Source organism: Rhipicephalus microplus, chromosome 3 (genome assembly GCF_043290135.1).
Source record: "Rhipicephalus microplus isolate Deutch F79 chromosome 3, USDA_Rmic, whole genome shotgun sequence".
Taxonomy (NCBI): domain Eukaryota; kingdom Metazoa; phylum Arthropoda; class Arachnida; order Ixodida; family Ixodidae; genus Rhipicephalus; species Rhipicephalus microplus.
In genome coordinates this window covers 158,530,837-158,555,634 of record NC_134702.1, presented here as the reverse complement: position 1 = coordinate 158,555,634, position 24,798 = coordinate 158,530,837, and the positions used below count along the sequence as shown (strand labels likewise).

Genomic DNA, 24,798 nt, shown 5'->3' with positions numbered 1-24,798 from the left:
CGATCGCTTAGCGATTCGGCCAACAGGGTAAAAGTATTGAAGTTACATAGCGTGCGCAATTTGGAGACTTGATGATAGCTGATAAAAAAAAATACTCCCGACCCCAGGAATCGCAACCGGGCTTTCTGGGTGAGAGCCAGGCATCCTAGACACTAGACCATGCCGGAGAACGGAGAGGTACGGAGAGATCGCTTAGCCATTCGGCCAACAGGGTAAAACTATTGAAGTTACATACCGTGCGCAAATTGGAGACTTGATGACAGCAGATAAAAGAATACTTCCGACACCAAGAATCGAACCAGGGTCTCCTGGGTGAGAGCCAGATATCCTAGCCACTAGACCACACCGGAGAACGGAGAGGGACGGAGCGATCGCTTAGATATTCGGCCAACAGGGTAAAAGTATCGAAGTTACAAAGCATGCGCAAATTGGAGGCTTGAAGACAGCAGATAAAAGAAAATACTTCCGACACCGGGAATCGAATCCAGGCCTCCTGGGTGAGAGCTAGGTATCCTAGCCACTAGACCATGCCTTAGAACGGAGAGGGACTGAGCGATCGCTTTGCCATTCGGCCAACAGGGTAAAAGTATTGAAGTTATATTGTATGCGCAAATTGGAGACTTGATGATAGCAGGTAAAAAAATACTTCCGACACCAGGAATCAGACGCGGGCCTCCTGGGTGAGAGCGCCACAGGTATCCTAGCCACTAGACCATGCCGGAGAACAGAGAGGGACGGAGCGATCACTTAGCCATTTGGCCAACAGGGTAAAAGTATTGAAGTTACATAGCGTGCGTAAATTGGATACTTGATAATAGTAGATAAAAAATACTTCCGACACCGGGAATCGTACCCGGGCCTCCTGGGTGAGAGCCAGGTGTCCAAGCCACTAGACCATGCCAGAGAACGGAGAGGGACGAAGCGATCGCTTAGCCATTCAGCCAACAGGGTGAAACTATTCAAGTTACATACCGTGCGCAAATTGGAGACTTGATGACAGCAGATAAAAGAATACTTCCGACACCAAGAGTCGAACCAGGGTCTCCTGGGTGAGAGCCAGATATCCTAGCCACTAGACCATGCCGGAGAACGGAGAGGGACGGAGCGATCGCTTAGATATTCGGCCAAATGGGTAAAAGTATTGAAGTTATAAAGCATGCGCAAATTGTAGGCTTGAAGACAGCAGATAAAAGAAAATACTTCCGACACCGGGAATCGATTCCAGGCCTCCTGGGTGAGAGCTAGGTATCCTAGCCACTAGACCATGCCAGAGAACGGAGAGGGACTGAGCGATCGCTTTGCCATTCGGCCAACAGGGTAAAAGTATTGAAGTTATATAGTATGCGCAAATTGGAGACTTGATGATAGCAGGTAAAAAAATACTTCCGACACCGGGAATCGCACGCGGGCCTCCTGGGTGAGAGCCAGGTATCCAAGCCACTAGACCATGCCGGAGAACGGAGAGGGACAGAGCGATCGCTTAGCCATTCGGCCAACAGCGTAAAAGTATTGAAGTTATATAGCATGCGCAAATTGGAGACTTGATGATAGCAGGAGAAAAAATACTTCCGACACCGGGAATCAGACGCGGGCCTCCTGGGTGAGAGCGCCATAGGTATCTTAGACACTAGATCATGCTGTAGAACGGAGAGGGACGGAGCCATCGCTTAGCCATTCGGCCAACAGGGTAAAACTATTGAAGTTACGTAGCGTGCGCAAATTGGAGACTTGATGACAGCAGATAAAAGAAAACACTTCCGACACTGGGAATCGAACCTGGGACTCCTGGGTGAAAGCCAGGTATCCTAGCCACTAGACCATGCCGGAGAACGGAGAAGGACGGAGCGATCGCTTAGCCATTTGGCCAACAGGGTAAAAGTATTGAAGTTACATAGCGTGCGTAAATTGGATACTTGATAATAGCAGATAAAAAATACTTCCCACACCGCGAATCGTACCCGGGCCTCTTGGGTGAGAGCCAGGTGTCCAAGCCACTAGACCATGCCAGAGAACGTAGAGGGACGGAGCGATCGCTTAGCCATTCGGCCAACAGGGTGAAGCTATTCATGTTACATACCGTGCGCAAATTGGAGACTTGATGACAGCAGATAAAAAAATACTTCCGGCACCGGGAATCGAATCCAGGCCTCCTGGGTGAGAGCTAGGTATCCTAGCCACTAGACCATGCCGGAGAACGGAGAGGGACTGAGCGATCGCTTAGCCATTCGGCCAACAGGGTAAAAGTATTGAAGTTATATAGTATGCGCAAATTGGAGACTTGATGATAGCAGATAAAAAAATACTTCCGATACCGGGAATCGCACGCGGGCCTCCTGGGTGAGAGCCAGGTATCCAAGCCACTAGACCATGCCGGAGAACGGAGAGGGACAGAGCGATCGCTTAGCCATTCGGCCAACAGGGTAAAAGTATTGAAGTTATATAGCACGCGCAAATTGGAGACTTGATGATAGCAGATGAAAAAATACTTTCGACACCGGGAATCGGACGCGGGCCTCCTGGGTGAGAGCGCCATAGGTATCCTAGACACTAGACCATGCTGTAGAACGGAGAGGGACAGAGCGATCGCTTAGCCATTCGGCCAACAGGGTAAAACTATTGAAGTTACATAGCGTGCGCAAATTGGAGACTTGATGATAGCAGATAAAAGAAAATACTTCTGACACCGGGAATCGAACCCGGGCCTCCTGGGTGAAAGCCAGGTATCCTAGCCACTAGACCATGCCGGAGAACGGAGAGGGACGGAGCGATCGCTTAGCGATTCGGCCAACAGGGTAAAAGTATTGAAGTTACATAGCGTGCGCAAATTGGAGACTTGATGATAGCAGATAAAAGAAAATACTTCCGACACCGGGAATCGAACCCGGGCCTCCTGGGTGAGAGCCAGGTATCCTATTCACTAGACCATGCCGGAGAACGGAGAGGGACGGAGCGATCACTTAGCCATTTGGCCAACAGGGTAAAAGTATTGAAGTTACATAGCGTGTGTAAATCGGATACTTGATAATAGCAGATAAAAAATACTTTCGACACCGGGAATCGTACCCGGGCCTCCTGGGTGAGAGCCAGGTGTCCAAGCCACTAGACCATGCCAGAGAACGGAGAGGGACAGAGCGATCGCTTAGCTATTCGGCCAACAGGGTGAAACTATTCAAGTTACATACCGTGCGCAAATTAGAGACTTGATGACAGCAGATAAAAGAATACTTCCGACACCAAGAATCGAACCAGGGTCTCCTGGGTGAGAGCCAGATATCCTAGCCACTAGACCACGCCGGAGAACGGAGAGGGACGGAGCGATCGCTTACATATTCGGCCAACAGGGTAAAAGTATTGAAGTTACAAAGCATGCGCAAATTGGAGACTTGATGATAGCAGATAAAAAATACTTCCGACACCAGGAATCGCACGTGGGCCTCCTGGGTGAGAGCGCCGTAGGTATCCTAGACACTAGACCATGCAGTAGAATGGAGAGGGACGGAGCGATCGCTTAGCCATTCGGCCAACAGGGTAAAACTATTGAAGTTACATAGCGTGCGCAAATCGGAGACTAGATGACAGCAGATAAAAAAATACTTCTGACACCGGGAATTGAACCCGGGCCTCCTGGGTGAGAGCCAGGTATCCTAGCCACTAGACCATGCCGGAGAACGGAGAGGGACGGAGCGATCGCTTAGTCATTCGACCAACAGGGTAAAACTATTGAAGTTACATAGCGTGCGCAAATCGGAGACTTGATGACAGCAGATAAAAAAATACTTCTGACACCGGGAATTGAACCCGGGCCTCCTGGGTGAGAGCCAGGTATCCTAGCCACTAGACCATGCCGGAGAACGGAGAGGTACGGAGAGATCGCTTAGCCATTCGGCCAACAGGGTAAAACTATTGAAGTTACATACCGTGCGCAAATTGGAGACTTGATGACAGCAGATAAAAGAATACTTCCGACACCAAGAATCGAACCAGGGTCTCCTGGGTGAGAGCCAGATATCCTAGCCACTAGACCACACCGGAGAACGGAGAGGGACGGAGCGATCGCTTAGATATTCGGCCAACAGGGTAAAAGTATCGAAGTTACAAAGCATGCGCAAATTCGAGGCTTGAAGACAGCAGATAAAAGAAAATACTTCCGACACCGGGAATCGAATCCAGGCCTCCTGGGTGAGAGCTAGGTATCCTAGCCACTAGACCATGCCTTAGAACGGAGAGGGACTGAGCGATCGCTTTGCCATTCGGCCAACAGGGTAAAAGTATTGAAGTTATATTGTATGCGCAAATTGGAGACTTGATGATAGCAGGTAAAAAAATACTTCCGACACCGGGAATCAGACGCGGGCCTCCTGGGTGAGAGCGCCACAGGTATCCTAGACACCAGATCATGCTGTAGAACGGAGAGGGACGGAGCGATCGCTTAGCCATTCAGCCAACAGGGTAAAACTATTGAAGTTACATAGCGTGCGCAAATTGGAGACTTGATGACAGCAGATAAAAGAAAATACTTCCGACACCGAAAATCGAACCCGGGCCTCCTGGGTGAGAGCCAGGTGTCCAAGTCACTAGACCATGCCAGAGAACGTAGAGGGACGGAGCGATCGCTTAGCCATTCGGCCAACAGGGGGAAACTATTCAAGTTACATACCGTGCGCAAATTGGAGACTTGATGACAGCAGATAAAAAAATACTTCCGACGCCGGGAATCAAACCCGGGCCTCCTGGGTGAAAGCCAGGTATCCTAGCCACTAGACCATGCCGGAGAACGGAGAGGGACTCAGCGATCGCTTAGCCATTTGGCCAACAGAGTAAAAGTATTGAAGTTACATAGCGTGCGTAAATTGGATACTTGATAATAGCAGATAAAAAATACTTCCGACACCGGGAATCGTACCCGGGCCTCCTGGTTGAGAGCCAGGTATCCTAGCCACTAGACCATGCCGGAGAACGGAGAGGGACAGAGCGATCGCTTAGCCATTCGGCCAACAGGGTAAAAGTATTGAAGATATATAGCATGCGCAAATTGGAGACTTGATGATAGCAGATGAAAAAATACTTCCGACACCGGGAATCGGACGCGGGCCTCCTGGGTGAGAGCGCCATAGGTATCCTAGACACTAGACCATGCTGTAGAACAGAGAGGGACGGAGCGATCGCTTAGCCATTCGGCCAACAGGGTAAAACTATTGAAGTTAGATAGCGTGCGCAAATTGGAGACTTGATGACAGCAGATAAAAGAAAATACTTCCGACACCGGGAATCGAACCCGGGCCTCCTGGGTGAAAGCCAGGTATCCTAGCCATTAGACCATGCCGGAGAACGGAGAGGGACGGAGCGATCGCTTAGCGATTCGGCCAACAGGGTAAAAGTAATGAAGTTACATAGCGTGCGCAATTTGGAGACTTGATGATAGCTGATAAAAAAAATACTCCCGACCCCAGGAATCGCAACCGGGCTTTCTGGGTGAGAGCCAGGCATCCTAGACACTAGACCATGCCGGAGAACGGAGAGGTACGGAGAGATCGCTTAGCCATTCGGCCAACAGGGTAAAACTATTGAAGTTACATACCGTGCGCAAATTGGAGACTTGATGACAGCAGATAAAAGAATACTTCCGACACCAAGAATCGAACCAGGGTCTCCTGGGTGAGAGCCAGATATCCTAGCCACTAGACCACACCGGAGAACGGAGAGGGACGGAGCGATCGCTTAGATATTCGGCCAACAGGGTAAAAGTATCGAAGTTACAAAGCATGCGCAAATTGGAGGCTTGAAGACAGCAGATAAAAGAAAATACTTCCGACACCGGGAATCGAATCCAGGCCTCCTGGGTGAGAGCTAGGTATCCTAGCCACTAGACCATGCCTTAGAACGGAGAGGGACTGAGCGATCGCTTTGCCATTCGGCCAACAGGGTAAAAGTATTGAAGTTATATTGTATGCGCAAATTGGAGACTTGATGATAGCAGGTAAAAAAATACTTCCGACACCGGGAATCAGACGCGGGCCTCCTGGGTGAGAGCGCCACAGGTATCCTAGACACTAGATCATGCTGTAGAACGGAGAGGGACGGAGCGATCGCTTAGCCATTCAGCCAACAGGGTAAAACTATTGAAGTTACATTGCGTGCGCAAATTGGAGACTTGATGACAGCAGATAAAAGAAAATACTTCCGACACCGAAAATCGAACCCGGGCCTCCTGGGTGAGAGCCAGGTGTCCAAGTCACTAGACCATGCCAGAGAACGTAGAGGGACGGAGCGATCGCTTAGCCATTCGGCCAACAGGGGGAAACTATTCAAGTTACATACCGTGCGCAAATTGGAGACTTGATGACAGCAGATAAAAAAATACTTCCGACGCCGGGAATCGAACCCGGGCCTCCTGGGTGAAAGCCAGGTATCCTAGCCACTAGACCATGCCGGAGAACGGAGAGGGACTGAGCGATCGCTTAGCCATTTGGCCAACAGAGTAAAAGTATTGAAGTTACATAGCGTGCGTAAATTGGATACTTGATAATAGCAGATAAAAAATACTTCCGACACCGGGAATCGTACCCGGGCCTCCTGGGTGAGAGCCAGGTATCCTAGCCACTAGACCATGCCGGAGAACGGAGAGGGACAGAGCGATCGCTTAGCCATTCGGCCAACAGGGTAAAAGTATTGAAGTTATATAGCATGCGCAAATTGGAGACTTGATGATAGCAGATGAAAAAATACTTCCGACACCGGGAATCGGACGCGGGCCTCCTGGGTGAGAGCGCCATAGGTATCCTAGACACTAGACCATGCTGTAGAACAGAGAGGGACGGAGCGATCGCTTAGCCATTCGGCCAACAGGGTAAAACTATTGAAGTTAGATAGCGTGCGCAAATTGGAGACTTGATGACAGCAGATAAAAGAAAATACTTCCGACACCGGGAATCGAACCCGGGCCTCCTGGGTGAAAGCCAGGTATCCTAGCCACTAGACCATGCCGGAGAACGGAGAGGGACGGAGCGATCGCTTAGCGATTCGGCCAACAGGGTAAAAGTATTGAAGTTACATAGCGTGCGCAAATTGGAGACTTGATAGCAGATAAAAGAAAATACTTCCGGCACCGGGAATCGAACCCGGGCCTCCTGGGTGAGAGCCAGGTATCCTAGCCACTAGACCATGCCGGAGAACAGAGAGGGACGGAGCGATCACTTAGCCATTTGGCCAACAGGGTAAAAGTATTGAAGTTACATAGCGTGCGTAAATTGGATACTTGATAATAGCAGATAAAAAATACTTCCGACACCGGGAATCGTACCCGGGCCTGCTGGGTGAGAGCCAGGTGTCCAAGCCACTAGACCATGCCAGAGAACGGAGAGGGACGAAGCGATCGCTTAGCCATTCAGCCAACAGGGTGAAACTATTCAAGTTACATACCGTGCGCAAATTGGAGACTTGATGACAGCAGATAAAAGAATACTTCCGGCACCAAGAATCGAACCAGGGTCTCCTGGGTGAGAGCCAGATATCCTAGCCACTAGACCATGCCGGAAAACGGAGAGGGACGGAGCGATCGCTTAGATATTCGGCCAAATGGGTAAAAGTATTGAAGTTATAAAGCATGCGCAAATTGGAGGCTTGAAGACAGCAGATAAAAGAAAATACTTCCGACACCGGGAATCGATTCCAGGCCTCCTGGGTGAGAGCTAGGTATCCTAGACACTAGATCATGCTGTAGAACGGAGAGGGAGGGAACGATCGCTTAGCCATTCGGCCAACAGGGTAAAACTATTGAAGTTACGTAGCGTGCGCAAATGAGACTTGATGACAGCAGATAAAAGAAAATACTTCCGACATCGGGAATCGAACCTGGGACTCCTGGGTGAAAGCCAGGTATCCTAGCCACTAGACCATGCCGGAGAACGGAGAAGGACGGAGCGATCGCTTAGCCATTTGGCCAACAGGGTAAAAGTATTGAAGTAACATAGCGTGCGTAAATTGGATACTTGATAATAGCAGATAAAAAATACTTCCGACACCGCGAATCGTACCCGGGCCTCTTGGGTGAGAGCCAGGTGTCCAAGCCACTAGACCATGCCAGAGAACGTAGAGGGACGGAGCGATCGCTTAGCCATTCGGCCAACAGGGTGAAGCTATTCATGTTACATACCGTGCGCAAATTGGAGACTTGATGACAGCAGATAAAAAAATACTTCCGGCACCGGGAATCGAATCCAGGCCTCCTGGGTGAGAGCTAGGTATCCTAGCCACTAGACCATGCCGGAGAACGGAGAGGGACTGAGCGATCGCTTAGCCATTTGGCCAACAGGGTAAAAGTATTGAAGTTATATAGTATGCGCAAATTGGAGACTTGATGATAGCAGATAAAAAAATACTTCCGATACCGGGAATCGCAAGCGGGCCTCCTGGGTGAGAGCCAGGTATCCAAGCCACTAGACCATGCCGGAGAACGGAGAGGAACAGAGCGATCGCTTAGCCATTCGGCCAACAGGGTAAAAGTATTGAAGTTATATAGCACGCGCAAATTGGAGACTTGATGATAGCAGATGAAAAAATACTTTCGACACCGGGAATCGGACGCGGGCCTCCTGGGTGAGAGCGCCATAGGTATCCTAGACACTAGACCATGCTGTAGAACGGAGAGGGACAGAGCGATCGCTTAGCCATTCGGCCAACAGGGTAAAACTATTGAAGTTACATAGCGTGCGCAAATTGGAGACTTGATGATAGCAGATAAAAGAAAATACTTCTGACACCGGGAATCGAACCCGGGCCTCCTGGGTGAAAGCCAGGTATCCTAGCCACTAGACCATGCCGGAGAACGGAGAGGGACGGAGCGATCGCTTAGCGATTCGGCCAACAGGGTAAAAGTATTGAAGTTACATAGCGTGCGCAAATTGGAGACTTGATGATAGCAGATAAAAGAAAATACTTCCGACACCGGGAATCGAACCCGGGCCTCCTGGGTGAGAGCCAGGTATCCTATTCACTAGACCATGCCGGAGAACGGAGAGGGACGGAGCGATCACTTAGCCATTTGGCCAACAGGGTAAAAGTATTGAAGTTACATAGCGTGTGTAAATCGGATACTTGATAATAGCAGATAAAAAATACTTTCGACACCGGGAATCGTACCCGGGCCTCCTGGGTGAGAGCCAGGTGTCCAAGCCACTAGAACATGCCAGAGAACGGAGAGGGACAGAGCGATCGCTTAGCCATTCGGCTAACAGGGTGAAACTATTCAAGTTACATACTGTGCGCAAATTAGAGACTTGATGACAGCAGATAAAAGAATACTTCCGACACCACGAATCGAACCAGGGTCTCCTGGGTGAGAGCCAGATATCCTAGCCACTAGACCACGCCGGAGAACGGAGAGGGACGGAGCGATCGCTTAGATATTCGGCCAACAGGGTAAAAGTATTGAAGTTACAAAGCATGCGCAAATTGGAGGCTTGAAGACAGCAGATAAAAGAAAATACTTCCGACACCGGGAATCGAATCCAGGCCTCCTGGGTGAGAGCTAGGTATCCTAGCCACTAGACCATGCCGGAGAACGGAGAGGGACTGAGCGATCGCTTTGCCATTCGGCCAACAGGGTAAAAGTATTGAAGTTATATAGCATGCGCAAATTGTAGACTTGATGATAGCAGATGAAAAAATACTTCCGACACCGGGAATCGGACGCGGGCCTCCTGGGTGAGAGCGCCATAGGTATCCTAGACACTAGATCATGCTGTAGAATGGAGAGGGACGAAGCGATCGCTTAGCCATTTGGCCAACAGGGTAAAACTATTGAAGTTACATAGCGTGCGCAAATTGGAGACTTGATGACAGCAGATAAAAGAAAATACTTCTGACACCGGGAATCAAACCCGGGCCTCCTGGGTGAAAGCCAGGTATCCTAGCCACTAGAGCATGCTGGAGAACGGAGAAGGACGGAGCGATCGCTTAGCCATTTGGCCAACAGGGTAAAAGTATTGAAGTTACATAGCGTGCGTAAATTGGATACTTGATAATAGCAGATAAAAAATACTTCCGACACCGGGAATTGTACCCGGGCCTCCTGGGTGAGAGCCAGGTGTCCAAGCCACTAGACCATGCCAGAGAACGTAGAGGGACGGAGCGATCGCTTAGCCATTCGGCCAACAGGGTGAAACTATTCAAGTTACATAGCGTGCGCATATTAGAGACTTGATGACAGCAGATAAAAGAAAATACTTCCGACACCGGGAATCGAACCCGGGTTTCCTTGGTGAAAGCCAGGTATTCTAGCCACTAGACCATGCCGGAGAACGGAGAAGGACGGAGCGATCGCTTAGCCATTTGGCCAACAGGGTAAAAGTATTGAAGTTACATAGCGTGCGTAAATTGGATACTTGATAATAGCAGATAAAAAATACTTCCGACACCGGGAATCGTACCCGGGCCTCCTGGGTGAGAGCCAGGTATCCTAGCCACTAGACCATGCCGGAGAACGGAGAGGGACGGCGCGATCGCTTAGCCATTTGGCCAACAGGGTAAAAGTATTGAAGTTACATAGCGTGCGTAAATTGGATACTTGATAATAGCAGATAAAAAATACTTCCGACACCGGGAATCGAATCCAGGCCTCCTGGGTGAGAGCTAGGTATCCTAGCCACTAGACCATGCCGGAGAACGAAGAGGGACTGAGCGATCGCTTAGCCATTCGGCCAACAGGGTAAAAGTATTGAAGTTATACAGTATGCGCAAATTGAAGACTTGATGATAGCAGATAAAAAAATACTTCCAATACCGGGAATCGCATGCAGGCCTCCTGGGTGAGAGCCAGGTATCCAAGCCACTAGACCATGCCGGAGAACGGAGAGGGACAGAGCGATCGCTTAGCCATTCGGCCAACAGGGTAAAAGTATTGAAGTTATATAGCATGCGCAAATTGGAGACTTGATGATAGCAGATGAAAAAATACTTCCGACACGGGGAATCGGACGCGGGCCTCCTGGGTGAGAGCGCCATAGGTATCCTAGACACTAGACCATGCTGTAGAACGGAGAGGGACGGAGCGATCGCTTAGCCATTCGGCCAACAGGGTAAAACTATTGAAGTTAGATAGCGTGCGCAAATTGGAGACTTGATGACAGCAGATAAAAGAGAATACTTCCGACACCAGGAATCAAACCCGGGCCTCCTGGGTGAAAGCCAGGTATCCTAGCCACTAGACCATGCCGGAGAACGGAGAGGGACGGAGCGACCGCTTAGCGATTCGGCCAACAGGGTAAAAGTATTGAAGTTACATAGCGTGCGCAAATTGGAGACTTGATGATAGCAGATAAAAAAAAATACTTCCGACACCGGGAATCGAACCCGGGCCTCCTGGGTGAGAGCCAGGTATCCTAGCCACTAGACCATGCCGGAGAACAGAGAGGGACGGAGCGATCACTTAGCCATTTGGCCAACAGGGTAAAAGTATTGAAGTTACATAGCGTGCGTAAATTGGATACTTGATAATAGCAGATAAAAAATACTTCCGACACGGGGAATCGTACCCGGGCCTCCTGGGTGAGAGCCAGGTGTCCAAGCCACTAGACCATGCCAGAGAACGGAGAGGGACGGAGCGATCGCTTAGCCATTCAGCCAACAGGGTGAAACTATTCAAGTTACATACCGTGTGCAAATTGGAGACTTGATGACAGCAGATAAAAGAATACTTCCGACACCAAGAATCGAACCAGGTTCTCCTGGGTGAGAGCCAGATATCCTAGCCACTAGACCACGCCGGAGAACGGAGAGGGACGGAGTGATCGCTTAGATATTGGGCCAACAGGGTAAAACTATTGAAGTTACATACCGTGCGCTAATTGGAGACTTGATGACAGCAGATAAAAGAAAAAACTTCTGACACCGGGAATCGCACCCGGGCCTGCTGGGTGAGAGCCAGGTATCCTAGCCACTAGACCATGCCAGAGATTTGAGAGGGAGGGAGCGATCGCTTAGCCATTCGGCCAACAGGGTAAAAGTATTGAAGTTACAAAGCATGCGCGAATTGGAGGCTTGAAGACAGCAGATAAAAGAAAATACTTCCGACACCGGGAATCGAACCAGGGCCTCCTGGGTGAAAGCCAGGTATCCTAGCCACTAGACCATGCCGGAGAACGGAGAAGGACGGAGCGATCGCTTAGCCATTCGGCCAACAAGGTAGAAGTATTGAAGATACATAGCGTGCGCAATTTGGAGACTTGATGATAGCTGATAAAAAAAAATACTCCCGACCCCAGGAATCGCAACCGGGCTTCCTGGGTGAGAGCCAGGTATCCTAGACACTAGACCATGCCGGAGAACGGAGAGGAAAGGAGAGATCGCTTAGCCATTCGGCCAACAGGGTAAAACTTGAAGTTACATACCGTGCGCAAATTGGAGACTTGATGACAGCAGATAAAAGAATACTTCCGACACCAAGAATCGAACCAGGTTCTCCTGGGTGAGAGCCAGATATCCTAGCCACTAGACCACGCCGGAGAACGGAGAGGGACGGAGCGATCGCTTAGATATTCGGCCAACAGGGTAAAAGTATTGAAGTTACAAAGCATGCGCAAATTGGAGGCTTGAAAACAGCAGATAAAAGAAAATACTTCCCACACCGGGAATCGAATCCAGGCCTCCTGGGTGAGAGCCAGGTATCCAAGCCACTAGACCATGCCAGAGAACGGAGAGGGACAGAGCGATCGCTTAGCCATTCGGCCAACAGCGTAAAAGTATTGAAGTTATATAGCATGCGCAAATTGGAGACTTGATAATAGCAGATGAAAAAATACTTCCGACACCGGGAATCAGACGCGGGCCTCCTGGGTGAGAGCCAGGTGTCCAAGCCACTAGACCATGCCAGAGAACGAGAGAACGTAGAGGGACGGAGCGATCGCTTAGCCATTCGGCCAACAGGGTGAAACTATTCAAGTTACATACCGTGCGCAAATTGGAGACTTGATGACAGCAGATAAAAAAAATACTTCCGATACCGGGAATCGCACGCGGGCCTCCTGGGTGAGAGCCAGGTATCCAAGCCACTAGACCATGCCGGAGAACGGAGAGGGACAGAGCGATCGCTTAGCCATTCGGCCAACAGGGTAAAAGTATTGAAGTTATATAGCATGCGCAAATTGGAGACTTGATGATAGCAGATGAAAAAATACTTCCGACACCGGGAATCGGACGCGGGCCTCCTGGGTGAGAGCGCCATAGGTATCCTAGACACTAGACCATGCTGTAGAACGGAGAGGAACGGAGCGATCGCTTAGCCATTCGGCCAACAGGGTAAAACTATTGAAGTTACATAGCGTGCGCAAATTGGAGACTTGATGACAGCAGATGAAAGAAAATACTTCCGACACCGGGAATCGAACCCGGGCCTCCTGTGTGAAAGCCAGGTATCCTAGACACTAGACCATGCTGTAGAACGGAGAGGGACGGAGCGATCACTTAGCCATTCGGCCAACAGGGTAAAACTATTGAAGTTACATAGCGTGCGCAAATTGGAGACTTGATGACAGCTGATAAAAGAAAATATTTCAGACACCGGGAATCGAACCCGGGCCTCTTGGGTGGAAGCCAGGTATCCTAGCCACTAGACCATGCCGGAGAACGGAGAGGGACGGAGCGATCGCTTAGCGATTCGGCCAACAGGGTAAAAGTATTGAAGTCACATAGCGTGCGCAAATTGGAGACTTGATGATAGCAGATAAAAGAAAATACTTCCGACACCGGGAATCGAACCCCGGCCTCCTGGGTGAGAGCCAGGTATCCTAGCCACTAGACCATGCCGGAGAGCGGAGAGGGACGGAGCGATCACTTAGCCATTTGGCCAACAGGGTAAAAGTATTGAAGTTACATAGCGTGCGTAAATTGGATACTTGATAATAGCAGATAAAAAATACTTCCGACACCGGGAATCGAATCCAGGCCTCCTGGGTGAGAGCCAGGTGTCCAAGCCACTAGACCATGCCAGAGAACAAAGAGGGACGGAGCGATCGCTTAGCCATTCAGCCAACAGGGAGAAACCATTCAAGTTACATACCGTGCGCAAATTGGAGACTTGATGACAGCAGATAAAAGAATACTTCCGACACCAAGAATCGAACCAGGGTCTCCTGGGTGAGAGCCAGATATCCTAGCCACTAGACCACGCCGGAGAACGGAGCGGGACGGAGCGATCGCTTAGCGATTCGGCCAACAGGGTAAAAGTATTGAAGTTGCATAGCGTGCGCAAATTGGAGACTTGATGATAGCAGATAAAAGAAAATACTTCCGACACCGGGAATCGAACCTGGGCTGCCTGGGTGAGAGCCAGGTATCCTAGCCACTAGACCATGCTGGAGAACAGAGAGGGACGGAGCGATCACTTAGCCATTTGGCCAACAGGGTAAAAGTATTGAAGTTACATAGCGTGCGTAAATTGGATACTTGATAATAGCAGATAAAAAATACTTCCGACACCGGGAATCGTACCCGGGCCTCCTGGGTGAGAGCCAGGTGTCCAAGCCACTAGACCATGCCAGAGAACGGAGAGGGACGGAGCGATTGCTTAGCCATTCAGCCAACAGGGTGAAACTATTCAAGTTACATACCGTGTGCAAATTGGAGACTTGATGACAGCAGATAAAAGAATACTTCCGACACCAAGAATCGAACCAGGTTCTCCTGGGTGAGAGCCAGATATCCTAGCCACTAGACCACGCCGGAGAACGGAGAGGGACGGAGCGATCGCTTAGATATTGGGCCAACAGGGTAAAACTATTGAAGTTACATACCGTGCGCTAATTGGTGACTTGATGACAGCAGATAAAAGAAAAAACTTCTGACACCGGGAATCGTACCCGGGCCTGCTGGGTGAGAGCCAGGTATCCTAGCCACTAGACCATGCCAGAGATTTGAGAGGGAGGGAGCGATCGCTTAGCCATTCGGCCAACAGGGTAAAAGTATTGAAGTTACAAAGCATGCGCGAATTGGAGGCTTGAAGACAGCAGATAAAAGAAAATACTTCCGACACCGGGAATCGAACCAGGGCCTCCTGAGTGAAAGCCAGGTATCCTAGCCACTAGACCATGCCGGAGAACGGAGAAGGACGGAGCGATCGCTTAGCCATTCGGCCAACAAGGTAGAAGTATTGAAGATACATAGCGTGCGCAATTTGGAGACTTGATGATAGCTGATAAAAAAATACTCCCGACCCCAGGAATCGCAACCGGGCTTCCTGGGTGAGAGCCAGGTATCCTAGACACTAGACCATGCCGGAGAACGGAGAGGAAAGGAGAGATCGCTTAGCCATTCGGCCAACAGGGTAAAACTTGAAGTTACATACCGTGCGCAAATTGGAGACTTGATGACAGCAGATAAAAGAATACTTCCGACACCAAGAATCGAACCAGGTTCTCCTGGGTGAGAGCCAGATATCCTAGCCACTAGACCACGCCGGAGAACGGAGAGGGCCGGAGCGATCGCTTAGATATTCGGCCAACAGGGTAAAAGTATTGAAGTTACAAAGCATGCGCAAATTGGAGGCTTGAAAACAGCAGATAAAAGAAAATACTTCCCACACCGGGAATCGAATCCAGGCCTCCTGGGTGAGAGCCAGGTATCCAAGCCACTAGACCATGCCAGAGAACGGAGAGGGACAGAGCGATCGCTTAGCCATTCGGCCAACAGCGTAAAAGTATTGAAGTTATATAGCATGCGCAAATTGGAGACTTGATAATAGCAGATAAAAAATACTTCCGACACCGGGAATCGAATCCAGGCCTCCTGGGTGAGAGCTAGGTATTCTAGCCACTAGACCCTGCCGGAGAACGGAGAGGGACTGAGCGATCGCTTAGCCATTCGGCCAACAGGGTAAAAGTATTGAAGTTAAATAGTATGCGCAAATTGGAGACTTGATGACAGCAGATAAAAGAATACTTCCGACACCAAGAATCGAACCAGGGTCTCCTGGGTGAGAGCCAGATATCCTAGCCACTAGACCACGCCGGAGAACGGAGAGGGACGGAGCGATCGCTTAGCGATTCGGCCAACAGGGTAAAAGTATTGAAGTTACATAGCCTGCGCAAATTGGAGACTTGATGATAGCAGATAAAAGAAAATACTTCCGACACCGGGAATCAAACCTGGGCCTCCTGGGTGAGAGCCAGGTATCCTTGCCACTAGACCATGCCGGAGAACGGAGAAGGACGGAGCGATCGCTTAGCCATTCGGCCAAGAAGGTAGAAGTATTGAAGATACATAGCGTGCGCAATTTGGAGACTTGATGATAGCTGATAAAAAAATACTCCCGACCCCAGGAATCGCAACCGGGCTTCCTGGGTGAGAGCCAGGTATCCTAGACACTAGAACATGCCGGAGAACGGAGAGGGACGGAGAGATTGCTTAGCCATTCGGCCAACAGGGTAAAACTATTGAAGTTACATACCGTGCGCAAATCGGAGACTTGATGACAGCAGATAAAAGAAAAAACTTCTGACACCGGGAATCGTACCCGGGCCTGCTGGGTGAGAGCCAGGTATCCTAGCCACTAGACCATGCCAGAGATTTGAGAGGGAGGGAGCGATCGCTTAGCCATTCGGCCAACAGGGTAAAAGTATTGAAGTTACAAAGCATGCGCAAATTGGAGGCTTGAAGACAGCAGATAAAAGAAAATACTTCCGACACCGGGAATCGAACCAGGGCCTCCTGGGTGAAAGCCAGGTATTCTAGCCACTAGACCATGCCGGAGAACGGAGAAGGACGGAGCGATCGCTTAGCCATTCGGCCAACAAGGTAGAAGTATTGAAGATACATAGCGTGCGCAATTTGGAGACTTGATGATAGCTGATAAAAAAAAATACTCCCGACCCCAGGAATCGCAACCGGGCTTCCTGGGTGAGAGCCAGGTATCCTAGACACTAGACCATGCCAGAGAACGGAGAGGAACGGAGAGATCGCTTAGCCATTCGGCCAACAGGGTAAAACTTGAAGTTACATACCGTGCGCAAATTGGAGACTTGATGACAGCAGATAAAAGAATACTTCCGACACCAAGAATCGAACCAGGTTCTCCTGGGTGAGAGCCAGATATCCTAGCCACTAGACCACGCCGGAGAACGGAGAGGGACGGAGCGATCGCTTAGATATTCGGCCAACAGGGTAAAAGTATTGAAGTTACAAAGCATGCGCAAATTGGAGGCTTGAAAACAGCAGATAAAAGAAAATACTTCCCACACCGGGAATCGAATCCAGGCCTCCTGGGTGAGAGCCAGGTATCCAAGCCACTAGACCATGCCGGAGAACGGAGTGGGACAGAGCGATCGCTTAGCCATTCGGCCAACAGCGTAAAAGCATTGAAGTTATATAGCATGCGCAAATTGGAGACTTGATAATAGCAGATGAAAAAATACTTCCGACACCGGGAATCAGATGCAGGCCTCCTGGGTGAGAGCGCCATAGGTATCCTAGACACTAGATCATGCTGTAGAACGGAGGGACGGAGCGATCGCTTAGCCATTCGGCCAACAGGGTAAAACTATTGAAGTTACATAGCGTGCGCAAATTGGAGACTTGATGACAGCAGATAAAAGAAAATACTTCCGACACCGAGAATCGAACCCGGTCCTCCTGGGTGAAAGCCAGGTATTCTAGCCACTAGACCATGCCGGAGAACGGAGAAGCACGGAGCGATTGCTTAGCCATTTGGCGAACAGGGTAAAAGTATTGAAGTTACATAGCGTGCATAAATTGGATACTTGATAATAGCAGATAAAAAATACTTCCGACACCGGGAATCGTACCCGGGCCTCCTGGGTGAGAGCCAGGTGTCCAAGCCACTAGACCATGCCAGAGAACGTAGAGGGACGGAGCGATCGCTTAGCCACTCGGCCAACAGGGTGAAACTATTCAAGTTACATACCGTGCGCAAATTGGAGACTTGATGACAGCAGATAAAAAAAAATACTTCCGATACCGGGAATCGCACGCGGGCCTCCTGGGTGAGAGCCAGGTATCCAAGCCACTAGACCATGCCGGAGAACGGAGAGGGACAGAGCGATCGCTTAGCCATTCGGCCAACAGGGTAAAAGTATGGAAGTTATATAGCATGCGCAAATTGGAGACTTGATGATAGCAGATGAAAAAATACTTCCGACACCGGGAATCGGACGCGGGCCTCCTGGGTGAGAGCCAGGTATCCTAGACACTAGACCATGCTGTAGAACGGAGAGGGACGGAGCGATCACTTAGCCATTCGGCCAACAGGGTAAAACTATTGAAGTTACATAGCGTGCGCAAATTGGAGACTTGATGACAGCAGATAAAAGAAAATACTTCCGCCACCGGGAATCGAACCCGGGCCTCCTGTGTGAAAGCCAGGTATCCTAGACACTAGACCATGCTGTAGAACGGAGAGGGACGGAGCGATCACTTAGCCATTCGGCCAACAGGGTAAAACTATTGAAGTTACATAGCGTGCGCAAATTGGAGACTTGATGACAGCAGATAAAAGAAAATACTTCCGACACCGGGAATCGAACCCGGGCCTCCTGTGTGAAAGCCAGGTATCCTAGACACTAGACCATGCTGTAGAACGGAGAGGGACGGAGCGATCGCTTAGCCATTCGGCCAACAGGGTAAAACTATTGAAGTTAGATAGCGTGCGCAAATTGGAGACTTGATGACAGCAGATAAAAGAAAATACTTCCGACACTGGGAATCGAACCCGGGCCTTCTGGGTTAAAGCCAGGTATCCTAGCCACTAGACAAGGCTGGAGAACGGAGAGGGACGGAGCGATCGCTTAGCCATTCGGCCAACAGGGTAAAAGTATTGAAGTTATATAGCATGCGCAAATTGGAGGCTTGAAAACAGCAGATAAAAGAAAATACTTCCCACACCGGGAATCGAATCCAGGCCTCCTGGGTGAGAGCCAGGTATCCAAGCCACTAGACCATGCCAGAGAACGGAGAGGGACAGAGCGATCGCTTAGCCATTCGGCCAACAGCGTAAAAGTATTGAAGTTATATAGCATGCGCAAATTGGAGACTTGATAATAGCAGATGAAAAAATACTTCCGACACCGGGAATCAGACGCGGGCCTCCTTGGTGAGAGCCAGGTGTCCAAGCCACTAGACCATGCCAGAGAACGTAGAGGGACGGAGCGATCGCTTAGCCATTCGGCCAACAGGGTGAAACTATTCAAGTTACATACCGTGCGCAAATTGGAGACTTGATGACAGCAGATAAAAAAAATACTTCCGATACCGGGAATCGCACGCGGGCCTCCTGGGTGAGAGCCAGGTATCCAAGCCACTAGACCATGCCGGAGAACGGAGAGGGACAGAGCGATCGCTTAGCCATTCGGCCAACAGGGTAAAAGTATTGAAGTTATATAGCATGCGCAAATTGGAGACTTGATGATAGCAGATGAAAAAATACTTCCGACACCGGGAATCGGACGCGGGCCTCCTGGGTGAGAGCGCCATAGGTATCCTAGACACTAGACCATGCTGTAGAACGGAGAGGAACGGAGCGATCGCTTAGCCATTCGGCCAACAGGGTAAAACTATTGAAGTTACATAGCGTGCGCAAATTGGAGACTTGATGACAGCAGATGAAAGAAAATACTTCCGACACCGGGAATCGAACCCGGGCCTCCTGTGTGAAAGCCAGGTATCCTAGACACTAGACCATGCTGTAGAACGGAGAGGGACGGAGCGATCACTTAGCCATTCGGCCAACAGGGTAAAACTATTGAAGTTACATAGCGTGCGCAAATTGGAGACTTGATGACAGCTGATAAAAGAAAATATTTCAGACACCGGGAATCGAACCCGGGCCTCTTGGGTGAAAGCCAGGTATCCTAGCCACTAGACCATGCCGGAGAACGGAGAGGGACGGAGCGATCGCTTAGCGATTCGGCCAACAGGGTAAAAGTATTGAAGTCACATAGCGTGCGCAAATTGGAGACTTGATGATAGCAGATAAAAGAAAATACTTCCGACACCGGGAATCGAACCCCGGCCTCCTGGGTGAGAGCCAGGTATCCTAGCCACTAGACCATGCCGGAGAACGGAGAGGGACGGAGCGATCACTTAGCCATTTGGCCAACAGGGTAAAAGTATTGAAGTTACATAGCGTGCGTAAATTGGATACTTGATAATAGCAGATAAAAAATACTTCCGACACCGGGAATCGAATCCAGGCCTCCTGGGTGAGAGCCAGGTGTCCAAGCCACTAGACCATGCCAGAGAACAAAGAGGGACGGAGCGATCGCTTAGCCATTCAGCCAACAGGGAGAAACCATTCAAGTTACATACCGTGCGCAAATTGGAGACTTGATGACAGCAGATAAAAGAATACTTCCGACACCAAGAATCGAACCAGGGTCTCCTGGGTGAGAGCCAGATATCCTAGCCACTAGACCACGCCGGAGAACGGAGCGGGACGGAGCGATCGCTTAGCGATTCGGCCAACAGGGTAAAAGTATTGAAGTTACATAGCGTGCGCAAATTGGAGACTTGATGATAGCAGATAAAAGAAAATACTTCCGACACCGGGAATCGAACCTGGGCTGCCTGGGTGAGAGCCAGGTATCCTAGCCACTAGACCATGCTGGAGAACAGAGAGGGACGGAGCGATCACTTAGCCATTTGGCCAACAGGGTAAAAGTATTGAAGTTACATAGCGTGCGTAAATTGGATACTTGATAATAGCAGATAAAAAATACTTCCGACACCGGGAATCGTACCCGGGCCTCCTGGGTGAGAGCCAGGTGTCCAAGCCACTAGACCATGCCAGAGAACGGAGAGGGACGGAGCGATTGCTTAGCCATTCAGCCAACAGGGTGAAACTATTCAAGTTACATACCGTGTGCAAATTGGAGACTTGATGACAGCAGATAAAAGAATACTTCCGACACCAAGAATCGAACCAGGTTCTCCTGGGTGAGAGCCAGATATCCTAGCCACTAGACCACGCCGGAGAACGGAGAGGGACGGAGCGATCGCTTAGATATTGGGCCAACAGGGTAAAACTATTGAAGTTACATACCGTGCGCTAATTGGAGACTTGATGACAGCAGATAAAAGAAAAAACTTCTGACACCGGGAATCGTACCCGGGCCTGCTGGGTGAGAGCCAGGTATCCTAGCCACTAGACCATGCCAGAGATTTGAGAGGGAGGGAGCGATCGCTTAGCCATTCGGCCAACAGGGTAAAAGTATTGAAGTTACAAAGCATGCGCGAATTGGAGGCTTGAAGACAGCAGATAAAAGAAAATACTTCCGACACCGGGAATCGAACCAGGGCCTCCTGAGTGAAAGCCAGGTATCCTAGCCACTAGACCATGCCGGAGAACGGAGAAGGACGGAGCGATCGCTTAGCCATTCGGCCAACAAGGTAGAAGTATTGAAGATACATAGCGTGCGCAATTTGGAGACTTGATGATAGCTGATAAAAAAATACTCCCGACCCCAGGAATCGCAACCGGGCTTCCTGGGTGAGAGCCAGGTATCCTAGACACTAGACCATGCCGGAGAACGGAGAGGAAAGGAGAGATCGCTTAGCCATTCGGCCAACAGGGTAAAACTTGAAGTTACATACCGTGCGCAAATTGGAGACTTGATGACAGCAGATAAAAGAATACTTCCGACACCAAGAATCGAACCAGGTTCTCCTGGGTGAGAGCCAGATATCCTAGCCACTAGACCACGCCGGAGAACGGAGAGGGCCGGAGCGATCGCTTAGATATTCGGCCAACAGGGTAAAAGTATTGAAGTTACAAAGCATGCGCAAATTGGAGGCTTGAAAACAGCAGATAAAAGAAAATACTTCCCACACCGGGAATCGAATCCAGGCCTCCTGGGTGAGAGCCAGGTATCCAAGCCACTAGACCATGCCAGAGAACGGAGAGGGACAGAGCGATCGCTTAGCCATTCGGCCAACAGCGTAAAAGTATTGAAGTTATATAGCATGCGCAAATTGGAGACTTGATAATAGCAGATAAAAAATACTTCCGATACCGGGAATCGAATCCAGGCCTCCTGGGTGAGAGCTAGGTATTCTAGCCACTAGACCCTGCCGGAGAACGGAGAGGGACTGAGCGATCGCTTAGCCATTCGGCCAACAGGGTAAAAGTATTGAAGTTAAATAGTATGCGCAAATTGGAGACTTGATGACAGCAGATAAAAGAATACTTCCGACACCAAGAATCGAACCAGGGTCTCCTGGGTGAGAGCCAGATATCCTAGCCACTAGACCACGCCGGAGAACGGAGAGGGACGGAGCGATCGCTTAGCGATTCGGCCAACAGGGTAAAAGTATTGAAGTTACATAGCCTGCGCAAATTGGAGACTTGATGATAGCAGATAAAAGAAAATACTTCCGACACCGGGAATCAAACCTGGGCCTCCTGGGTGAGAGCCAGGTATCCTTGCCACTAGACCATGCCGGAGAACGGAGAAGGACGGAGCGATCGCTTAGCCATTCGGCCAAGAAGGTAGAAGTATTGAAGATACATAGCGTGCGCAATTTGGAGACTTGATGATAGCTGATAAAAAAATACTCCCGACCCCAGGAATCGCAACCGGGCTTCCTGGGTGAGAGCCAGGTATCCTAGACACTAGAACATGCCGGAGAACGGAGAGGGACGGAGAGATTGCTTAGCCATTCGGCCAACAGGGTAAAACTATTGAAGTTACATACCGTGCGCAAATCGGAGACTTGATGACAGCAGATAAAAGAAAAAACTTCTGACACCGGGAATCGTACCCGGGCCTGCTGGGTGAGAGCCAGGTATCCTAGCCACTAGACCATGCCAGAGATTTGAGAGGGAGGGAGCGATCGCTTAGCCATTCGGCCAACAGGGTAAAAGTATTGAAGTTACAAAGCATGCGCAAATTGGAGGCTTGAAGACAGCAGATAAAAGAAAATACTTCCGACACCGGGAATCGAACCAGGGCCTCCTGGGTGAAAGCCAGGTATTCTAGCCACTAGACCATGCCGGAGAACGGAGAAGGACGGAGCGATCGCTTAGCCATTCGGCCAACAAGGTAGAAGTATTGAAGATACATAGCGTGCGCAATTTGGAGACTTGATGATAGCTGATAAAAAAAAATACTCCCGACCCCAGGAATCGCAACCGGGCTTCCTGGGTGAGAGCCAGGTATCCTAGACACTAGACCATGCCAGAGAACGGAGAGGAACGGAGAGATCGCTTAGCCATTCGGCCAACAGGGTAAAACTTGAAGTTACATACCGTGCGCAAATTGGAGACTTGATGACAGCAGATAAAAGAATACTTCCGACACCAAGAATCGAACCAGGTTCTCCTGGGTGAGAGCCAGATATCCTAGCCACTAGACCACGCCGGAGAACGGAGAGGGACGGAGCGATCGCTTAGATATTCGGCCAACAGGGTAAAAGTATTGAAGTTACAAAGCATGCGCAAATTGGAGGCTTGAAAACAGCAGATAAAAGAAAATACTTCCCACACCGGGAATCGAATCCAGGCCTCCTGGGTGAGAGCCAGGTATCCAAGCCACTAGACCATGCCGGAGAACGGAGTGGGACAGAGCGATCGCTTAGCCATTCGGCCAACAGCGTAAAAGCATTGAAGTTATATAGCATGCGCAAATTGGAGACTTGATAATAGCAGATGAAAAAATACTTCCGACACCGGGAATCAGATGCAGGCCTCCTGGGTGAGAGCGCCATAGGTATCCTAGACACTAGATCATGCTGTAGAACGGAGGGACGGAGCGATCGCTTAGCCATTCGGCCAACAGGGTAAAACTATTGAAGTTACATAGCGTGCGCAAATTGGAGACTTGATGACAGCAGATAAAAGAAAATACTTCCGACACCGAGAATCGAACCCGGTCCTCCTGGGTGAAAGCCAGGTATCCTAGCCACTAGACCATGCCGGAGAACGGAGAAGGACGGAGCGATTGCTTAGCCATTTGGCGAACAGGGTAAAAGTATTGAAGTTACATAGCGTGCGTAAATTGGATACTTGATAATAGCAGATAAAAAATACTTCCGACACCGGGAATCGTACCCGGGCCTCCTGGGTGAGAGCCAGGTGTCCAAGCCACTAGACCATGCCAGAGAACGTAGAGGGACGGAGCGATCGCTTAGCCACTCGGCCAACAGGGTGAAACTATTCAAGTTACATACCGTGCGCAAATTGGAGACTTGATGACAGCAGATAAAAAAAAATACTTCCGATACCGGGAATCGCACGCGGGCCTCCTGGGTGAGAGCCAGGTATCCAAGCCACTAGACCATGCCGGAGAACGGAGAGGGACAGAGCGATCGCTTAGCCATTCGGCCAACAGGGTAAAAGTATTGAAGTTATATAGCATGCGCAAATTGGAGACTTGATGATAGCAGATGAAAAAATACTTCCGACACCGGGAATCGGACGCGGGCCTCCTGGGTGAGAGCCAGGTATCCTAGACACTAGACCATGCTGTAGAACGGAGAGGGACGGAGCGATCACTTAGCCATTCGGCCAACAGGGTAAAACTATTGAAGTTACATAGCGTGCGCAAATTGGAGACTTGATGACAGCAGATAAAAGAAAATACTTCCGCCACCGGGAATCGAACCCGGGCCTCCTGTGTGAAAGCCAGGTATCCTAGACACTAGACCATGCTGTAGAACGGAGAGGGACGGAGCGATCACTTAGCCATTCGGCCAACAGGGTAAAACTATTGAAGTTACATAGCGTGCGCAAATTGGAGACTTGATGACAGCAGATAAAAGAAAATACTTCCGACACCGGGAATCGAACCCGGGCCTCCT

The 24,798-nt window shown here is 49.9% G+C and overlaps 55 non-coding genes across 55 annotated transcripts; all 55 read right to left on the bottom strand.

Annotated features, from left to right (window-relative positions):
• Positions 1-832: 832 nt before the first annotated feature.
• On the bottom strand, positions 833-904 carry TRNAE-CUC (transfer RNA glutamic acid (anticodon CUC)). The gene has a single exon. It is a non-coding gene; the product is annotated as a tRNA-Glu (tRNA).
• Positions 905-1,015: 111 nt separating this feature from the next.
• Positions 1,016-1,087, bottom strand: TRNAE-CUC (transfer RNA glutamic acid (anticodon CUC)). The gene has a single exon. It is a non-coding gene; the product is annotated as a tRNA-Glu (tRNA).
• Positions 1,088-1,755: 668 nt separating this feature from the next.
• TRNAE-UUC (transfer RNA glutamic acid (anticodon UUC)) lies at positions 1,756-1,827 on the bottom strand. Its single transcript has one exon. It is a non-coding gene; the product is annotated as a tRNA-Glu (tRNA).
• Positions 1,828-2,120: 293 nt separating this feature from the next.
• TRNAE-CUC (transfer RNA glutamic acid (anticodon CUC)) lies at positions 2,121-2,192 on the bottom strand. The gene has a single exon. It is a non-coding gene; the product is annotated as a tRNA-Glu (tRNA).
• Positions 2,193-2,675: 483 nt separating this feature from the next.
• On the bottom strand, positions 2,676-2,747 carry TRNAE-UUC (transfer RNA glutamic acid (anticodon UUC)). The gene has a single exon. It is a non-coding gene; the product is annotated as a tRNA-Glu (tRNA).
• Positions 2,748-2,860: 113 nt separating this feature from the next.
• Positions 2,861-2,932, bottom strand: TRNAE-CUC (transfer RNA glutamic acid (anticodon CUC)). Its single transcript has one exon. It is a non-coding gene; the product is annotated as a tRNA-Glu (tRNA).
• A 110-nt stretch (positions 2,933-3,042) lies between these two features.
• TRNAE-CUC (transfer RNA glutamic acid (anticodon CUC)) lies at positions 3,043-3,114 on the bottom strand. The gene has a single exon. It is a non-coding gene; the product is annotated as a tRNA-Glu (tRNA).
• A 111-nt stretch (positions 3,115-3,225) lies between these two features.
• On the bottom strand, positions 3,226-3,297 carry TRNAE-CUC (transfer RNA glutamic acid (anticodon CUC)). The gene has a single exon. It is a non-coding gene; the product is annotated as a tRNA-Glu (tRNA).
• Positions 3,298-3,594: 297 nt separating this feature from the next.
• TRNAE-CUC (transfer RNA glutamic acid (anticodon CUC)) lies at positions 3,595-3,666 on the bottom strand. Its single transcript has one exon. It is a non-coding gene; the product is annotated as a tRNA-Glu (tRNA).
• A 111-nt stretch (positions 3,667-3,777) lies between these two features.
• On the bottom strand, positions 3,778-3,849 carry TRNAE-CUC (transfer RNA glutamic acid (anticodon CUC)). Its single transcript has one exon. It is a non-coding gene; the product is annotated as a tRNA-Glu (tRNA).
• Positions 3,850-4,700: 851 nt separating this feature from the next.
• On the bottom strand, positions 4,701-4,772 carry TRNAE-UUC (transfer RNA glutamic acid (anticodon UUC)). The gene has a single exon. It is a non-coding gene; the product is annotated as a tRNA-Glu (tRNA).
• Positions 4,773-4,882: 110 nt separating this feature from the next.
• TRNAE-CUC (transfer RNA glutamic acid (anticodon CUC)) lies at positions 4,883-4,954 on the bottom strand. Its single transcript has one exon. It is a non-coding gene; the product is annotated as a tRNA-Glu (tRNA).
• A 300-nt stretch (positions 4,955-5,254) lies between these two features.
• On the bottom strand, positions 5,255-5,326 carry TRNAE-UUC (transfer RNA glutamic acid (anticodon UUC)). Its single transcript has one exon. It is a non-coding gene; the product is annotated as a tRNA-Glu (tRNA).
• A 1,035-nt stretch (positions 5,327-6,361) lies between these two features.
• On the bottom strand, positions 6,362-6,433 carry TRNAE-UUC (transfer RNA glutamic acid (anticodon UUC)). Its single transcript has one exon. It is a non-coding gene; the product is annotated as a tRNA-Glu (tRNA).
• Positions 6,434-6,543: 110 nt separating this feature from the next.
• TRNAE-CUC (transfer RNA glutamic acid (anticodon CUC)) lies at positions 6,544-6,615 on the bottom strand. The gene has a single exon. It is a non-coding gene; the product is annotated as a tRNA-Glu (tRNA).
• A 300-nt stretch (positions 6,616-6,915) lies between these two features.
• Positions 6,916-6,987, bottom strand: TRNAE-UUC (transfer RNA glutamic acid (anticodon UUC)). Its single transcript has one exon. It is a non-coding gene; the product is annotated as a tRNA-Glu (tRNA).
• Positions 6,988-7,097: 110 nt separating this feature from the next.
• TRNAE-CUC (transfer RNA glutamic acid (anticodon CUC)) lies at positions 7,098-7,169 on the bottom strand. Its single transcript has one exon. It is a non-coding gene; the product is annotated as a tRNA-Glu (tRNA).
• A 293-nt stretch (positions 7,170-7,462) lies between these two features.
• TRNAE-CUC (transfer RNA glutamic acid (anticodon CUC)) lies at positions 7,463-7,534 on the bottom strand. Its single transcript has one exon. It is a non-coding gene; the product is annotated as a tRNA-Glu (tRNA).
• Positions 7,535-7,830: 296 nt separating this feature from the next.
• On the bottom strand, positions 7,831-7,902 carry TRNAE-UUC (transfer RNA glutamic acid (anticodon UUC)). The gene has a single exon. It is a non-coding gene; the product is annotated as a tRNA-Glu (tRNA).
• Positions 7,903-8,195: 293 nt separating this feature from the next.
• On the bottom strand, positions 8,196-8,267 carry TRNAE-CUC (transfer RNA glutamic acid (anticodon CUC)). Its single transcript has one exon. It is a non-coding gene; the product is annotated as a tRNA-Glu (tRNA).
• Positions 8,268-8,750: 483 nt separating this feature from the next.
• TRNAE-UUC (transfer RNA glutamic acid (anticodon UUC)) lies at positions 8,751-8,822 on the bottom strand. The gene has a single exon. It is a non-coding gene; the product is annotated as a tRNA-Glu (tRNA).
• Positions 8,823-8,935: 113 nt separating this feature from the next.
• Positions 8,936-9,007, bottom strand: TRNAE-CUC (transfer RNA glutamic acid (anticodon CUC)). The gene has a single exon. It is a non-coding gene; the product is annotated as a tRNA-Glu (tRNA).
• A 478-nt stretch (positions 9,008-9,485) lies between these two features.
• Positions 9,486-9,557, bottom strand: TRNAE-CUC (transfer RNA glutamic acid (anticodon CUC)). Its single transcript has one exon. It is a non-coding gene; the product is annotated as a tRNA-Glu (tRNA).
• Positions 9,558-10,039: 482 nt separating this feature from the next.
• TRNAE-CUC (transfer RNA glutamic acid (anticodon CUC)) lies at positions 10,040-10,111 on the bottom strand. Its single transcript has one exon. It is a non-coding gene; the product is annotated as a tRNA-Glu (tRNA).
• Positions 10,112-10,224: 113 nt separating this feature from the next.
• Positions 10,225-10,296, bottom strand: TRNAE-UUC (transfer RNA glutamic acid (anticodon UUC)). The gene has a single exon. It is a non-coding gene; the product is annotated as a tRNA-Glu (tRNA).
• A 110-nt stretch (positions 10,297-10,406) lies between these two features.
• TRNAE-CUC (transfer RNA glutamic acid (anticodon CUC)) lies at positions 10,407-10,478 on the bottom strand. Its single transcript has one exon. It is a non-coding gene; the product is annotated as a tRNA-Glu (tRNA).
• A 110-nt stretch (positions 10,479-10,588) lies between these two features.
• TRNAE-CUC (transfer RNA glutamic acid (anticodon CUC)) lies at positions 10,589-10,660 on the bottom strand. The gene has a single exon. It is a non-coding gene; the product is annotated as a tRNA-Glu (tRNA).
• A 483-nt stretch (positions 10,661-11,143) lies between these two features.
• Positions 11,144-11,215, bottom strand: TRNAE-UUC (transfer RNA glutamic acid (anticodon UUC)). Its single transcript has one exon. It is a non-coding gene; the product is annotated as a tRNA-Glu (tRNA).
• A 113-nt stretch (positions 11,216-11,328) lies between these two features.
• TRNAE-CUC (transfer RNA glutamic acid (anticodon CUC)) lies at positions 11,329-11,400 on the bottom strand. Its single transcript has one exon. It is a non-coding gene; the product is annotated as a tRNA-Glu (tRNA).
• Positions 11,401-11,878: 478 nt separating this feature from the next.
• On the bottom strand, positions 11,879-11,950 carry TRNAE-CUC (transfer RNA glutamic acid (anticodon CUC)). Its single transcript has one exon. It is a non-coding gene; the product is annotated as a tRNA-Glu (tRNA).
• Positions 11,951-12,063: 113 nt separating this feature from the next.
• On the bottom strand, positions 12,064-12,135 carry TRNAE-UUC (transfer RNA glutamic acid (anticodon UUC)). Its single transcript has one exon. It is a non-coding gene; the product is annotated as a tRNA-Glu (tRNA).
• Positions 12,136-13,546: 1,411 nt separating this feature from the next.
• Positions 13,547-13,618, bottom strand: TRNAG-UCC (transfer RNA glycine (anticodon UCC)). Its single transcript has one exon. It is a non-coding gene; the product is annotated as a tRNA-Gly (tRNA).
• A 113-nt stretch (positions 13,619-13,731) lies between these two features.
• TRNAE-CUC (transfer RNA glutamic acid (anticodon CUC)) lies at positions 13,732-13,803 on the bottom strand. The gene has a single exon. It is a non-coding gene; the product is annotated as a tRNA-Glu (tRNA).
• Positions 13,804-13,913: 110 nt separating this feature from the next.
• On the bottom strand, positions 13,914-13,985 carry TRNAE-CUC (transfer RNA glutamic acid (anticodon CUC)). The gene has a single exon. It is a non-coding gene; the product is annotated as a tRNA-Glu (tRNA).
• A 111-nt stretch (positions 13,986-14,096) lies between these two features.
• Positions 14,097-14,168, bottom strand: TRNAE-CUC (transfer RNA glutamic acid (anticodon CUC)). Its single transcript has one exon. It is a non-coding gene; the product is annotated as a tRNA-Glu (tRNA).
• A 113-nt stretch (positions 14,169-14,281) lies between these two features.
• TRNAE-CUC (transfer RNA glutamic acid (anticodon CUC)) lies at positions 14,282-14,353 on the bottom strand. Its single transcript has one exon. It is a non-coding gene; the product is annotated as a tRNA-Glu (tRNA).
• A 110-nt stretch (positions 14,354-14,463) lies between these two features.
• TRNAE-CUC (transfer RNA glutamic acid (anticodon CUC)) lies at positions 14,464-14,535 on the bottom strand. The gene has a single exon. It is a non-coding gene; the product is annotated as a tRNA-Glu (tRNA).
• Positions 14,536-15,016: 481 nt separating this feature from the next.
• Positions 15,017-15,088, bottom strand: TRNAE-UUC (transfer RNA glutamic acid (anticodon UUC)). Its single transcript has one exon. It is a non-coding gene; the product is annotated as a tRNA-Glu (tRNA).
• Positions 15,089-15,930: 842 nt separating this feature from the next.
• On the bottom strand, positions 15,931-16,002 carry TRNAE-CUC (transfer RNA glutamic acid (anticodon CUC)). Its single transcript has one exon. It is a non-coding gene; the product is annotated as a tRNA-Glu (tRNA).
• Positions 16,003-16,115: 113 nt separating this feature from the next.
• TRNAE-CUC (transfer RNA glutamic acid (anticodon CUC)) lies at positions 16,116-16,187 on the bottom strand. Its single transcript has one exon. It is a non-coding gene; the product is annotated as a tRNA-Glu (tRNA).
• Positions 16,188-16,668: 481 nt separating this feature from the next.
• TRNAE-UUC (transfer RNA glutamic acid (anticodon UUC)) lies at positions 16,669-16,740 on the bottom strand. The gene has a single exon. It is a non-coding gene; the product is annotated as a tRNA-Glu (tRNA).
• Positions 16,741-17,589: 849 nt separating this feature from the next.
• On the bottom strand, positions 17,590-17,661 carry TRNAE-UUC (transfer RNA glutamic acid (anticodon UUC)). The gene has a single exon. It is a non-coding gene; the product is annotated as a tRNA-Glu (tRNA).
• A 110-nt stretch (positions 17,662-17,771) lies between these two features.
• On the bottom strand, positions 17,772-17,843 carry TRNAE-CUC (transfer RNA glutamic acid (anticodon CUC)). Its single transcript has one exon. It is a non-coding gene; the product is annotated as a tRNA-Glu (tRNA).
• A 1,960-nt stretch (positions 17,844-19,803) lies between these two features.
• Positions 19,804-19,875, bottom strand: TRNAE-UUC (transfer RNA glutamic acid (anticodon UUC)). The gene has a single exon. It is a non-coding gene; the product is annotated as a tRNA-Glu (tRNA).
• A 113-nt stretch (positions 19,876-19,988) lies between these two features.
• Positions 19,989-20,060, bottom strand: TRNAE-CUC (transfer RNA glutamic acid (anticodon CUC)). The gene has a single exon. It is a non-coding gene; the product is annotated as a tRNA-Glu (tRNA).
• A 110-nt stretch (positions 20,061-20,170) lies between these two features.
• Positions 20,171-20,242, bottom strand: TRNAE-CUC (transfer RNA glutamic acid (anticodon CUC)). Its single transcript has one exon. It is a non-coding gene; the product is annotated as a tRNA-Glu (tRNA).
• Positions 20,243-20,353: 111 nt separating this feature from the next.
• TRNAE-CUC (transfer RNA glutamic acid (anticodon CUC)) lies at positions 20,354-20,425 on the bottom strand. Its single transcript has one exon. It is a non-coding gene; the product is annotated as a tRNA-Glu (tRNA).
• Positions 20,426-20,538: 113 nt separating this feature from the next.
• On the bottom strand, positions 20,539-20,610 carry TRNAE-CUC (transfer RNA glutamic acid (anticodon CUC)). Its single transcript has one exon. It is a non-coding gene; the product is annotated as a tRNA-Glu (tRNA).
• Positions 20,611-20,720: 110 nt separating this feature from the next.
• Positions 20,721-20,792, bottom strand: TRNAE-CUC (transfer RNA glutamic acid (anticodon CUC)). Its single transcript has one exon. It is a non-coding gene; the product is annotated as a tRNA-Glu (tRNA).
• Positions 20,793-21,273: 481 nt separating this feature from the next.
• On the bottom strand, positions 21,274-21,345 carry TRNAE-UUC (transfer RNA glutamic acid (anticodon UUC)). Its single transcript has one exon. It is a non-coding gene; the product is annotated as a tRNA-Glu (tRNA).
• An 842-nt stretch (positions 21,346-22,187) lies between these two features.
• TRNAE-CUC (transfer RNA glutamic acid (anticodon CUC)) lies at positions 22,188-22,259 on the bottom strand. Its single transcript has one exon. It is a non-coding gene; the product is annotated as a tRNA-Glu (tRNA).
• A 113-nt stretch (positions 22,260-22,372) lies between these two features.
• On the bottom strand, positions 22,373-22,444 carry TRNAE-CUC (transfer RNA glutamic acid (anticodon CUC)). Its single transcript has one exon. It is a non-coding gene; the product is annotated as a tRNA-Glu (tRNA).
• A 481-nt stretch (positions 22,445-22,925) lies between these two features.
• Positions 22,926-22,997, bottom strand: TRNAE-UUC (transfer RNA glutamic acid (anticodon UUC)). Its single transcript has one exon. It is a non-coding gene; the product is annotated as a tRNA-Glu (tRNA).
• An 849-nt stretch (positions 22,998-23,846) lies between these two features.
• TRNAE-UUC (transfer RNA glutamic acid (anticodon UUC)) lies at positions 23,847-23,918 on the bottom strand. The gene has a single exon. It is a non-coding gene; the product is annotated as a tRNA-Glu (tRNA).
• A 110-nt stretch (positions 23,919-24,028) lies between these two features.
• On the bottom strand, positions 24,029-24,100 carry TRNAE-CUC (transfer RNA glutamic acid (anticodon CUC)). The gene has a single exon. It is a non-coding gene; the product is annotated as a tRNA-Glu (tRNA).
• Positions 24,101-24,798: the final 698 nt, after the last annotated feature.